This window comes from Rhipicephalus microplus, chromosome 10 (assembly GCF_043290135.1).
Source record: "Rhipicephalus microplus isolate Deutch F79 chromosome 10, USDA_Rmic, whole genome shotgun sequence".
NCBI lineage: Eukaryota > Metazoa > Arthropoda > Arachnida > Ixodida > Ixodidae > Rhipicephalus > Rhipicephalus microplus.
Window position 1 is genome coordinate 68,026,656 of NC_134709.1, and position 12,113 is coordinate 68,038,768.

The 12,113-nt window shown below is 48.6% G+C and overlaps 1 protein-coding gene across 1 annotated transcript in view; it reads right to left on the bottom strand.

Moving 5' to 3' along the window:
- Positions 1-247: 247 nt before the first annotated feature.
- Positions 248-12,113, bottom strand: part of Trs31 (trafficking protein particle complex subunit 31) — a 587,499-nt gene continuing 575,633 nt past the window's right edge. Inside the window, exon 8 of the mRNA XM_075875788.1 lies at positions 248-259. The gene's annotated coding sequence lies outside the window, so the exon portion shown is untranslated. The remainder of the gene's footprint in view (positions 260-12,113) is intronic.

Sequence of the window (12,113 nt, forward strand, 5' to 3'; positions counted from 1 at the left end):
AAGGTATGTGACTGGTGCAAACATGATGATTATGAGATGCATGTCATGGGACAACATGACCACATGCCACAGTCAAGACGCCAATACACTCCGATGTGACAGTGCACGCGTGCTCACCGGCGTTCATTTTGTCGCTTCAAGTCGGCGTTGCCACGCCAGACGCCGGCCCCGCCAAATACTTGCAGGCACGTGCCGCGCCGCGTTGCGTTGACTCATGCGTGTTTTATCACGTCCGGCGTCCCTCCGTCACGAAAAGAGGCAGACGCAGTGCTGTCTGGGTAACGCATCAGCGTGAAATGCAGTGTGTCACATTTCGCGCTGGTTGCCATCGGGCCGCGCCAATGGATGCTGGTGGCGCCGGTCGCGCCTGGCGTCAGACTATAGAGTGCTCGCGTTGTGCTAACGTTGCGTCGCTGTGCCCAGCGTGCGCGTGCGCCAATGCTACATTAGAATATATGGGCCCTTCATGATGCGCTCGCGGCTGTTTTGCCAGACATTTACCAAATTTTGTGTTACGTGACGTTAATGGATGACGAAATATATTACTGGTGCAAACATAATAATCGTGACACGCGTGTCATGTAATAACATGACAAAATACTACGCTCATAGCGTGCTGGCGGCCTTTTCGCGAGCTCCACATAAACTAAATTTGGTATCACTTGACCTCGATAGATTACGAAGGTAAACGACACATCCAAACATGATAATCATCACACGCAAGTGTTGTACGGCATCATTTACATCCACCTCGTAACGTTCTGCTGACATTAAAGTGGCATATGTGTCCGTGTCTCGCACTCGTGTCCTTCGTGTTCTTCTTGTCTCTGTGTGGTCGTTCTGTTCTTGCGCTATAACTATCATCATGTCATACCAACCAGCCCAAGCTGCCACACTTCTAAGCCATATCAACATTCCTCATTCGTGCTTCGCATATCACCGATTCACACTGAACGTGGGATCTGCCAATTTTTCGGTGTACGTATTCTGCATGACTGGAAGCAATAAATGTGCATTACAAGAACGCTATAATGGGGGAGTTATTGCATTGCTGATGGAGATCACATGGCGTATTGTGCAAACAATTTCGACAGCAGAAAAAAAATGCAGGAAAAGCACTACTCTTCGTTTGAGTATTTGTTAGTCTTTTATTTGTTATAAAATACTTTTACATTCCGCAGTATCACTCACATGTGCGTGAAAGACCGTAAGTTTCACACAGCGGCAATTTGGAGTCGTCTTATTTACCATCAGGATCTGTATTACCATAATGAGTCCTTGCCGTCTGCTTCACAAGGGCCTCTCCGAACCTCTTCTTTCAAGCCTTTTGGCGCCGTTTGCTGCAGCACACTACGTAATCTGGGAATTCCCTAGCTTCCAGCGTTTCGGCTGTAGCCTTGCAGGAAATCAGTGAATTGCACCTCCTTCTTCCACAAATCTCACACCCGACCTTCCATCTATATTGTTTAGCCTCGGAATTCGCAAAGCACCCGACACTGCAGTGGTGATTACATCACCCCTCTCGGCTTCGTTTCTTACGTATGTACAATGCGGATACTCTGCAACACACGACAGTCTGTAATTTATCGCGGCAGGGGTTTCCAGAACGGTTCTCTGTAAAAAAACTGTTACCTCCTCGACATGTACGTAAAGTACGTTGAGGGGAGACAGGAGCTGTCGTAATCTACGCGCCCAAAGGGAGCGATGAGTCATGGTTGCACGACCATGCTCATGCGTCGCCACTCGAGCCTCGATATTGCTAAGATTCGCAGTTACGGCGGCCGTATCATGGGCCCGACCTCTCGCATCGTATTTCAAGGGACGGAAAACACGCACAAATATGCACACACGACCAGACTCGAGTGGTGTACTCACTGTGGAGTGCTCCACCGTCGTTTGTCTCCCTCCTTGGGAAGGGGAGGCCAGCAAACAGCCGGGAATGGACGTAGTTTATGCTCCCGGTTGGATTTATAGAGCGGCCGCCCGTTGCAAACTGCCTCGAGTCTGACTTTAGTATTCCTCACGCTAGTGTTCCAACACGCCGCGTCACCTCAGCTACGTCCTGGGACAAGCTCTGACGTTTCGAGTGTATTAGAGAAATTGCATCTCTTATAATATTGACAAGATAGGACGTCTAGAAGCGCGACAATTATGGTCTCTGATTATGTGGCCAGCAGTAAGACGGCAACGAATTGTGAAAGAGAACATAGTAGGTAAACAAACAAAGGAGTATTTTTACAGAAAAAGCTGTTATGAGATCACAACTCGGGTCACGCGAAGTTGTCCGCCGCCGCCGGGGTCCGTCACTACATCGCGCGAAATTAGAAAAATAAAACTAGCACCAAAAACACAGTGGCACTTGAAACCCAGGTCTGCTGGTTACCATCATAATATACCGCTGAGCTACGCCGGTGCTTGTGACTTGTTGGCAAACTTAGCACCAAAGTGCACAGCGGGGTTCAAATCCGGGTCTGCTAAGTGTCAGCCCAGTGTTCTACCACGGAGCTACACTGGTGTTTTCGTCCTGCTGGCACACTTGCAATAGGCAGGCTTGATGTCGGGAAAGCAATCACGTTATTACGATTTTAAAGCGTTTTAGCCCTCTGTTGCATGGTGTCCCAAATTTGGCACATACAATTTAACATTTTTTGCGGGTGTGGGCTGCCCAACAGAGAATGTGATACTGTCGGAGTAATTCTGATTGTTATGTGCATTTATGATGTGCAAGTAATTGCATATTTTTGAGAAGTAAGTGAAACAGACGCGAGTGCATTTTGGTATGCGGCGTGCAAGTCGGAGGGGGTAAATACGGGAAATTGGTACTTTTTTTCTATAAACATTTTCACCTCACAAACATAAAAAAAAATGGAATACTTTATAGTCTCACAAACTCAAGCCCATTATCAGTTTGCTAAAGGTCCTCCATAAGTACACCAAAGAACAAGCTATCTGTGTGTGCCAAATTTGGCACAGTATGAGCTTGAAAGACCATATTATTATCGTGGTGCTATCTGTCCAGTAAAACGCAAAACAAATATATGTAACACGTAGCCTTCGAGCTTCGGTTATTTAATTTGCTGCGAAACTGCTGCTGAGCACCGCAAACGTGCATTTACCATGTTGCAGATAGTAGAAAATTGCGCCGGAAGGGATATAGGTGTTATATGGTGAAGGTGTAGCAAGGCATTGCAACGAATGAGCCCACGTTATCACAGCTCACTCTTTCACAACATGGAATTTTGTCACTCGGTATGGTGAGGGATAATTGTCTACCAAATTGCCGCCTGAAAAGCGACAAGGAATTGAAATGTAAAGGACGTGTTACTTCATAACAACTCACAACCACGATAGATGTTATGAGGTTATCGTGTGTGGGTCGGTACGATAACCACGCTTTATTATTCCTGTGGAGCTTTGTTTGAAAGGATCCAGTTCAAAAGACTAAGCACTGGTTTACCTTAGATAAAAAGTTTCGTTACAATGATTGCCCCAGAGCAGAAAAAAGTCTACAACATACACAAGGGCGGAATCAACCTGCTGAACTCACTTGCTCGGTCTTTACCGCATGCATATCAGGTCGAAGAAGTGGCACTTTTGAATTTTCACGGATACGTTAGACTTATCGGTAGTAGCAGCATGGCTACTGTACGGGAGGTTGCAGGAGCAGCTCGAGAGGAAAGACGTCCTACCACTGGCTCTACTCAAAACAGAAATTGCAGAATGCCCTACTTCTTACAACATGTGCCCATCGAAAAAGCGACCAGGAACGCCATCTAGAGAAGACATTTAATTCCAGGTTCAAGACAAAAAAAAAGCAGGGAGCGGGCTCCATTAATGTCCCCTAAAGGCGTCCGATCTGACGAAGTCGGCCACTGGCTAGAATTTGAAGAGAAGACACAAATATGTAGGCGGCCATTTTGCACAAAGAAGTCGTCAGTAAGATGAAGCTGGTGCAACAATTATCTGTCCTGAACGCAGCAAACAACTGCTTCATTTCATTCCACACATCAAGCTAAAATTACCACCTTAAACGATGCCATGTTTATCGCCAATGGCAGCAGGACCACTCCGCCGTCTTCATGGTGTGCCATATTTTGCACTAAGCTGTATCTTTAATAATACAGCCAATCAAACTCAGACACTTTTGCACACGTTTAGGTTCATTCAATCAATAATAAAAGCTGAAACATATTTTTGATAACTTTTTCATAATTCATGCAATAGAGAGTTAAAACAGCGAAAGAACAGCCAATCGTCGCACAATGCGAATAGCGCAACAAGTGGGCCGTCCAATGCTCCAAACATATACAAAAGCTTGTTCTTGTTCACCAAATAACTGTGGCGCATACCCACTTCAGCCATAAGTACTCGTCGTCGTCAGCCACTGCCTAGTCAATTGGCACAACATTCTTTGCAAGTGTTTAGCGGATACCACGATTCTCAGAATGACGAAAAATAGCATAGCGAATGCCGGCCTGCTGCCCAAAAGTTTATTATTAATGCCCTAGTGGGTGTCATGCAAGTGTGCGTGCAGTAGTTATTCAATGAGTTACCCAAGCGCAGGCTGTAAGAGAGTGTGCGCGTGCCACTCCTCTAGTCCGGCCGTGCCACCTCTCGCTTAGTCCTTTGATGGTCCGCTGGATGGCGGTACATATATAGGATGAATATATCATAAAAAGATGCGGGATGGCGGCACTTGGAGTGTTCACTAGATGGACTGACAGATGGACGCACGGATGGTCGCACAGACGGACGCACGGACGTATCGAAGCATGGACGGACTGATTGACGCTTCAACCCAGTCATAATCATGCACTCCGTGGGTATCCTGTGATTTTCTTTTCTTCTGAATGAGTGGCCGGAAATGAGTTGTCGAAGAACGCAGGGGACGAGCTGTCACGAGCAATATCGAACACAAGCTGTCGTTTGATTTTAGCGTCGTTCTACCAGCCATTTCGTGTTATATGTTGGGCCGTAAATAACAGCACAATGTCTCTAACGGTGGCTGCATGGGCTTCTTGATGTGATGTCTATGCCCTAATAAAAAAGCCGAATAAAACACGACAATTGATCGCCCGTGGCGTCAACACTAAAGATGATAAAAATATTATCACGTAATGAAGTCTCCGTGTAAGGTGATTATAACGTCACAGGTTGCCTAAAGTTGTGAAGTCATCCCACGCGAACGCCTTTTGGCCACAGGTAGCCTGGTCACGGAAGCAGTGCAGAGCCAGGGCATGAGCACTTTTATAATTCATTGTTAGGACAGGTCCCTTGGTCTCTTGGGGAGCGTATCTCCAGGGCCAATGCTTGAAAGGAAGCATCAAGACAGTGGCAAGGCAAATAGCAGCCAGAAGGAAACGAAAAATTTAATTTACAATGTGTGCAGTGCAAAACATGTGGACGAAGAAGCAGCTCAACGCTAGATGCGCCGGCCTTTTAGAGGCGCCGAGACGCTCCAGGAGGAAGGCACCGCTCTGCGGTTCAGACACATCCAGCATTTCTGAGGTAAACACCCAGGGTTTTTGGCGTACGCATCCAGTGTAAGTGGGAGGGAAGCTTGCGGGATGAGAGGATGAGGCCGTCTTTTTCGGGGTCCAGTCAGCTGGCTCGCAGCACGCTCTTAACAGCAACTTACCAACTGACTCCGCTCACTGTTATTGTGATACTGTTTGCGCTTTTTGTTGTAGTGTGTGTCTTATCTCATGCGATTTTAGATGCAAACATTTCTTTAGCAGGTCTTTTACTAACCGGTGTAACTGTGTCCCTCCGTGCGTCCGTACGAACGTGTCGCAATGTGCTTCATTTCCTCGCCACAGATGTTAGAGCGGTATCAAGTAGGTCACACCACAGCTCCGCGCTGACGTCACTCTTTCTCTCACCTGCAGCACGCTCACCGCAGCACCCGCAGTTGCTGGTGCTTCCGCCCGCTCGCAACACACTTCTCCCTCGCTGCACCCTCTCCACCACCCGCAATGGTTGACCGCACGACGAGTGGAAACAGTCTTTCGGCTCGTTTCTCTGCGTTGAAACTTACGCAAAACTCAACACGCCTTCCGTGTCTTTGCGTTTATACAAACCTTTGCTCGAGTAAACGCTACACTGAGTTTCGCGTCAAACCGTTCTTTCAGCACCCAGCTGCATCGACGCGCGTTTCAAGCGGGTAAACGCCATGCGCACCTTTGCTGCTTCGGGTACCTTCAGGGTTCTTTTCGGGGAGATGATCCAAAATTTATTGCATACTGTGCGTCAGATAGCCGCGGCATCCCGACTGTAGGCGTCCCCTGACCTAAACCGTCTTTTAGTTGATCATATCGATGTAGTCTTTGTCCTATATCCAACAGTGATTAAGTTCGCCTGACATGAAGGGATATTTTTCACCCGGTGCTTTCCTGATTGCGGCCACGGTTTGAAGCAGTGGGTGGCGTAGACATTCAGCTTGCATGCCGTAATAAGGAACAGGGTTTTCGCGGGACATGCGCTTTCTCGACCCAAAGCAAGATGTATGGCCATGTAATTGACCACAACGAAATTGTCTGTCCTTCCCCACCTCCCTTCCTCTTCTTCCATGTAGCTGACTTTGCCTTTGATGCTCGAGTGTACGTGCGCAAAGGCTATTTGTGCTGCAAAAAGCCTTCGGGTGACCCTGGCTTGGTGTCTCATTTTGTCGCGAATCGATCGCAAGCCAGTGGCCGGACAGATTTATTGCCTCAATATAGGTTGCTGCAAAGGCCATGTTATACCCAGAGTATCTACACCAGTGCTAGTAAGCGGCGATTCATCGATTCTATGGCTGTACGTTAGATTCGCTTGTAGAGCGTGCAGGCATGTTTCGGCAGCTGCTAAGCTAACATGAAGAAATAAATATTCATTAACGCTGCGAGAGATGGACAGATTCGGCGCACCAAGATGTTGGTCAAGAGCTTGCAATCTAATAAGCAAGGTAATAGGGCGCCAATCTTCTGATCGCGTGGACATCAGGTCTTTCTTGGTAGCTAGTGTTTACGGCCTCTGTTGAAAGAGGTTGCAAGTGCAATATCTCGGAAACACTTGTGAATGACGAGTGACATAATTGGACCAATGATATGCCAGAACTGTACACAAAACTGCAGGGAGTTCGTCAGACCCTTAGGCCAAACCTTTTTTATTGCGTCTTAGAGCCCTTCATTTCGTCATCGGATGGCAGTGATAGCAGATCGTCATGTGACATCTTGGAATTATGTGCTAAGTCTTTTAGCAGCCGATGCGAAGAAATGGGTCCTGGGTAACAGACATTAGCAACAGATTGAGCCATTGACTGAAAGTGTTGACCGAATGCCTGAAATCTGCGCGTACCACACCATCTGGCGTGGTGGAGTTTAGCGAGTGGGCTGGCGAGCCTGGTAGACGAAGCATAGCTCTGCTTGCATACCTCAGCAACTCAGGGTGCGCATATATGGTGCACGTCTACAGCGCCAAGCTGCAGCAGAAAGGTAAGAAGCGCGCATAGCACGTTGGTACTGTTCGACGAGCTCCTCTTTCCATGCCCGCATAACGGTGGTAGGGCTGGGATCGCGGTGGGCAGTGCGTATTTTTTTAATTAACAATGACGCATCTTTGGACATATGGGTGCGAAGTGCCCTGTCCGAAGAACTGCAATTATGGCGCCACTGTTCTTTGAGGCGATCTCAATCAGCCATATCTGCCCCAATGAGCGATGCGCGTAACGCTCGAAACAATTTATCCGTAGGCTGAGAGTCCTGGAGGACGCGGCAATCGAGACGCCATGGTCTGTGAATCGCTGACGTCCTCCAGGCGGAGAGAGGGCATAACCGGGCGGTGATCACTAATGTACACTGGTGTCGTTGGCAATGACATTACCCTAGTGTAGTAAACCTAGGTAATGAGACCGGGGGATGCGTACACGCGATAAGTTCTGCTGCTCGACGTTGCTCGACGCCAAGTATAGGCATAATTGCTATCATGTACACTTTTATGAATGTCACTCAATGCCAATTGCTGCACTAGACGTTCTAGTTTTCTGGCAATCCAGTCTGACCAGCCGCGACCCGGACCTCAAACGTCTGCATGTGAGTCTGAGACGCAATCGAAATACCCTAAAAGCACCATATGTTGTGCATTTAAAAGGAACACATCAAGAGATTGGAAGAACACGTTAGAGTTCACGGGCGCTGCCAGGGCATACACGCCAAGAAATCTTATTCGTAACGAAAGAAAGGTGCAGTCGAACGCCAACACGTGCCCGAAGGCATCAAAGAAAACGCGATGGTCACGCAAAAGACATCGGTTAAAAATAATGACTTCGACACCATTCGAACGCGTGCTGACGTACGAAAATAAACGATCAATATTGAATGTGCGCTTGAAGGCGAGTACATCAGAAAGCTTAAAAATTTTTGTTTCTTGCACGACCAGCAAATTACAGTGCACTGAACGCATGAGAGCCAATACATCCGCCTGTTTTTGTGGATTGTGGACACATTGAATTTTAAAAGTAACGACTTTTAGAGTAAGAGTCACGGGGAAAATTAACACAATATAAGATCACACAAAGGCAAGGGTACCTTTAGCAGGCGCGGGAGCCGGTGCCCCGTTAGCGGCTGAGTCATTTTTTACGGCCAGGCGATACACCGGAGGCTCGGGGCTTCCGGGACCGCGCCAAAGTCTTTGGGGGGGGGGGGGGGGGGTTCTGAGTCAGTACTAGATATCCGCTGGCGTTTGGTGTCCGGGTTCTTCAGCGAGTATGGTACGAAGGCGTCTACACTGTCCTGGCTTATGTCAGTGGAGCTGGTGTCTTCGTCAATTTGTAGGGGCACCTCACTCTTGGTGTTGTTGTAGTCCTCGTAGATGCAGGCATCGTCGTCTTGGGATGTAGTCTTCTCAATAATATCTTATCTTGTAGTCCACTGAGCAACCACGCGAGGAGCGTCAGATGTAATATTTTCATGTGAAATGCCTTCCTCACGAGGTGCCTTGTTTGACGAGGGCTTGGCCTGCGGTTGTTCAGATATGGCCAACGGACGCGGGGAACTTGAGTTTTCTGAACCTGGAGGAATTACCAGGTCCAGAATCGTTGGGAACGCAGTGGGCGTCTAGTGCAGCGTCATGATTGGCGCACCTTGGTCGTGGTCAGTTACCGCGTCTCGCGTTGACGAACCATCGCATCTGTTTTAGGGGCGAAGCTCTTTATCGCGTGGCTTGTGCTTCCCTCGTAGTACGTGACCACCAGTGGCACATACCCGAAATAGCGGTCCTTACGATTTTGACCTCCAAGGTGGTTCCGGTGAGAGATTTCTTCTGTGCGTTGTTGAACAATTAAAGATAGTGCTCAATGCACATGTTCATGGCTGCTAAGGGGGAATGAGAGACAGGAGCATTCGGCCTTTAGGTAACGCGTACGCTGCGATCCCCATTAGCAGCTATTGGCATGTACATTGAGCACGATCTGACAAGAAAGGGTTGCTACGTTATACTCGCAGGGTGTAACCTCCTTGGTTTTAGAAAGGTTTAGCGAGCGTTGGGCCGCATAGCCATGAATACAGTGAACTAGTATATACCATGAACTCGAGGTGGTTAAAGGTGTGAAGTAAACCCGAAGCGCAAGCCGTAAGAAAGTGTGCATGTGCCACCTCCCGCTTAGTCCTTGAAATGTCCGCTGGATGGCGGTGCTTCTATATAGAGAATATATGATGAAAAGATGCGAGATGGTGGTACTTGGAGTGCTGAATAGATGGACGAACGGACACACAGACAGATGCATGGAAGGACGCATGAACGGACGCAGGCGCGGATGCATGGACGAACATAGGGACGGACGCACGAACAGACGCACGCACAGATGGATGGATGGACGCATGGACGGTTAGACCGACGTACGCAGGAACGGACGGAAGCAAGAACGAATGGGCGGACGAATGCTTCGTCCCACTCCCCATCATTCACTCCGTGGATATGCTGCCATTTTTTTAGACGGCGTTCCTGGCTGAAGTAGAGGGAAATCCTTGGATGCCGCCTCCAAGCACGACTGTTCCATCGTGCAAGCGACAGTGGCATGTGGGTCGCCACAGCGGTGGCATGGCCGTGAACATTCCTTCCCATCATAGTCATAGACTCCACACCGACCACAAAAGGGAGCGGTGCAGTTCATACGAAAGTGACCAGTGTCACCACATCGACGGTACACCCATTTTATTCCTTGATAGTCGCAGGTAACATGGTGGCCAGCGACTTTGAGGTAGTTGGGTACGGGTGACGATGCCTTCATTTCCATGCGCACGCATCGCGTCCCTGTGGTCACGGTTGGGTGTGATCCCATCAGTCCTCTGGTGATATGCAACACCTTTCCGTAGGGAGATAGTGCTTGTGCGAGGACTTCGCTGGTGAGGGGTCACACGGCAGGAACAGAACTTGGGTGACTTGGGGTCCTAGGGGTACGGTGGCGTCGCGCTCTCCTTGGATGGGGAGGTGCGACGCATCCACGATTTGAGCCAGGGCGGTTTCAGTGTTCACGGCAATTTGATCATTCCGGCCTCCGAAGTGCTGGAAACAGTATACTTGTTCGATTATTACTATTGAAGACGTCACGTCTACGACGTCTACAGGACTTAGCCCTCAGGTACGACGACATCAAAGGCTAATGCCTTCTTCGGTGGCTGGCTTGCCATGATAAGCATCCACCAGCCTAAGGACGTCCTGAAACGTGCTGCTTAGCTCGTCACCAAAATGTGTGTTTAGAAAAAGTTTATTCTATTATGGAACGCAACAAGTCTAAGGAACGAGCATTTGTACAACAAGCACAATAACAAACATTGGCGCGCGCTGCAACGATCTTCCATCACAAGTCTCGTGGCGGCAGTCGAATTAGTCGAATGGCTTCCACGCACGCGCGTCTGCCCCGCAGCCCTGCCACGATTCACCTACTAAATCTAGAAGGAAGATGCGTTCAATGTGACCGACACTGGCCCAAGGAGGATTAGAGAAAAATTGCTGGAGTGGAAGCTACCGCAACGCCCTGCCAGCAGAAGTGAAGCCAGATTTTGCCACTGCCAAGATGGCAGAAACATGCTCTTTTCTGGTATACTGCCCACTCAAAGATCAAGTGGCTTTGATATGGTAATGTAAATGCTACGTTTGGTTTAAATTAAAATATAGTTCTTTCCGACAAAATAACACAAAGAAACGAGTATAGGTGACTGAATCTCTAAAGAACTTTGCTTCCGAGAGGCTTAATAGGAAAAAAATAGTAACATGATGTGACCTAAAAGTTTCCACATTAAACTCGTTGGGCGAGCGAGGGAAACGATCTGCTCTTAATCGCAGAGCGGTGATACCTTATCATGCCCCTAGTTAGATGGCCGCCGCCGCCACCATCTTGCCAGAGGAACGGCTTCACTTCTGCACAATCATTTCCACTCCAGCAATTTTTTAAATCCTCCTTGCACTGGCCCGATGAGGTTTTAAAAAATGGCAGCATATTCACGGGGTGAATGATGGTGAGTAGGGCGAAGCATCCGTCCGTTCATTCCTTCTTGCTTTCGTCCATCCATGCGTCCGTCTGTACGACCGTCCATGCATCCATCTGCCCGGCCGTGCGTGCGTCTACTCGTGCGTCTGCACGTCCATCCATGCGTCTGTCCCTGCATTCGCCCGTGCATCCGCCCCTGCGTCCATCCATGCGTCCATGCGCCCGTGCAGCCATTCGTGCGTCCGTCCATGCATCTGTCTGTTTCTCCGTTCGTCCATCTAGTCACCACTCCAAGCACCACCATCTCGCATCTTTTCATCATATATTCATTCCACATATAGAATACCGCCATCCAGCGGACATTCAAATGACTAAACGAGAGGTGGCACATGCACACTTTCTTACGGCTTGCGCTTCGTGTCTACTTCCCACCTTTAACCACCTCGAGTTCTTGGTATATAGTAGTTCACTGTATTCACGGCACTGCGGCCAAACGCTCACTAAATATTTCTAAAACCAAGGAGGCTACGCCCAGCGAGTATAACGTAGCAACCCTTTCTTGTCAGATAGTGCTCAATGTACATGCCAATGGCTGCTAATGGGGAATGAGAGACAGGAGCATTCGGCTTTTAGTTAACGCGCACGCTGC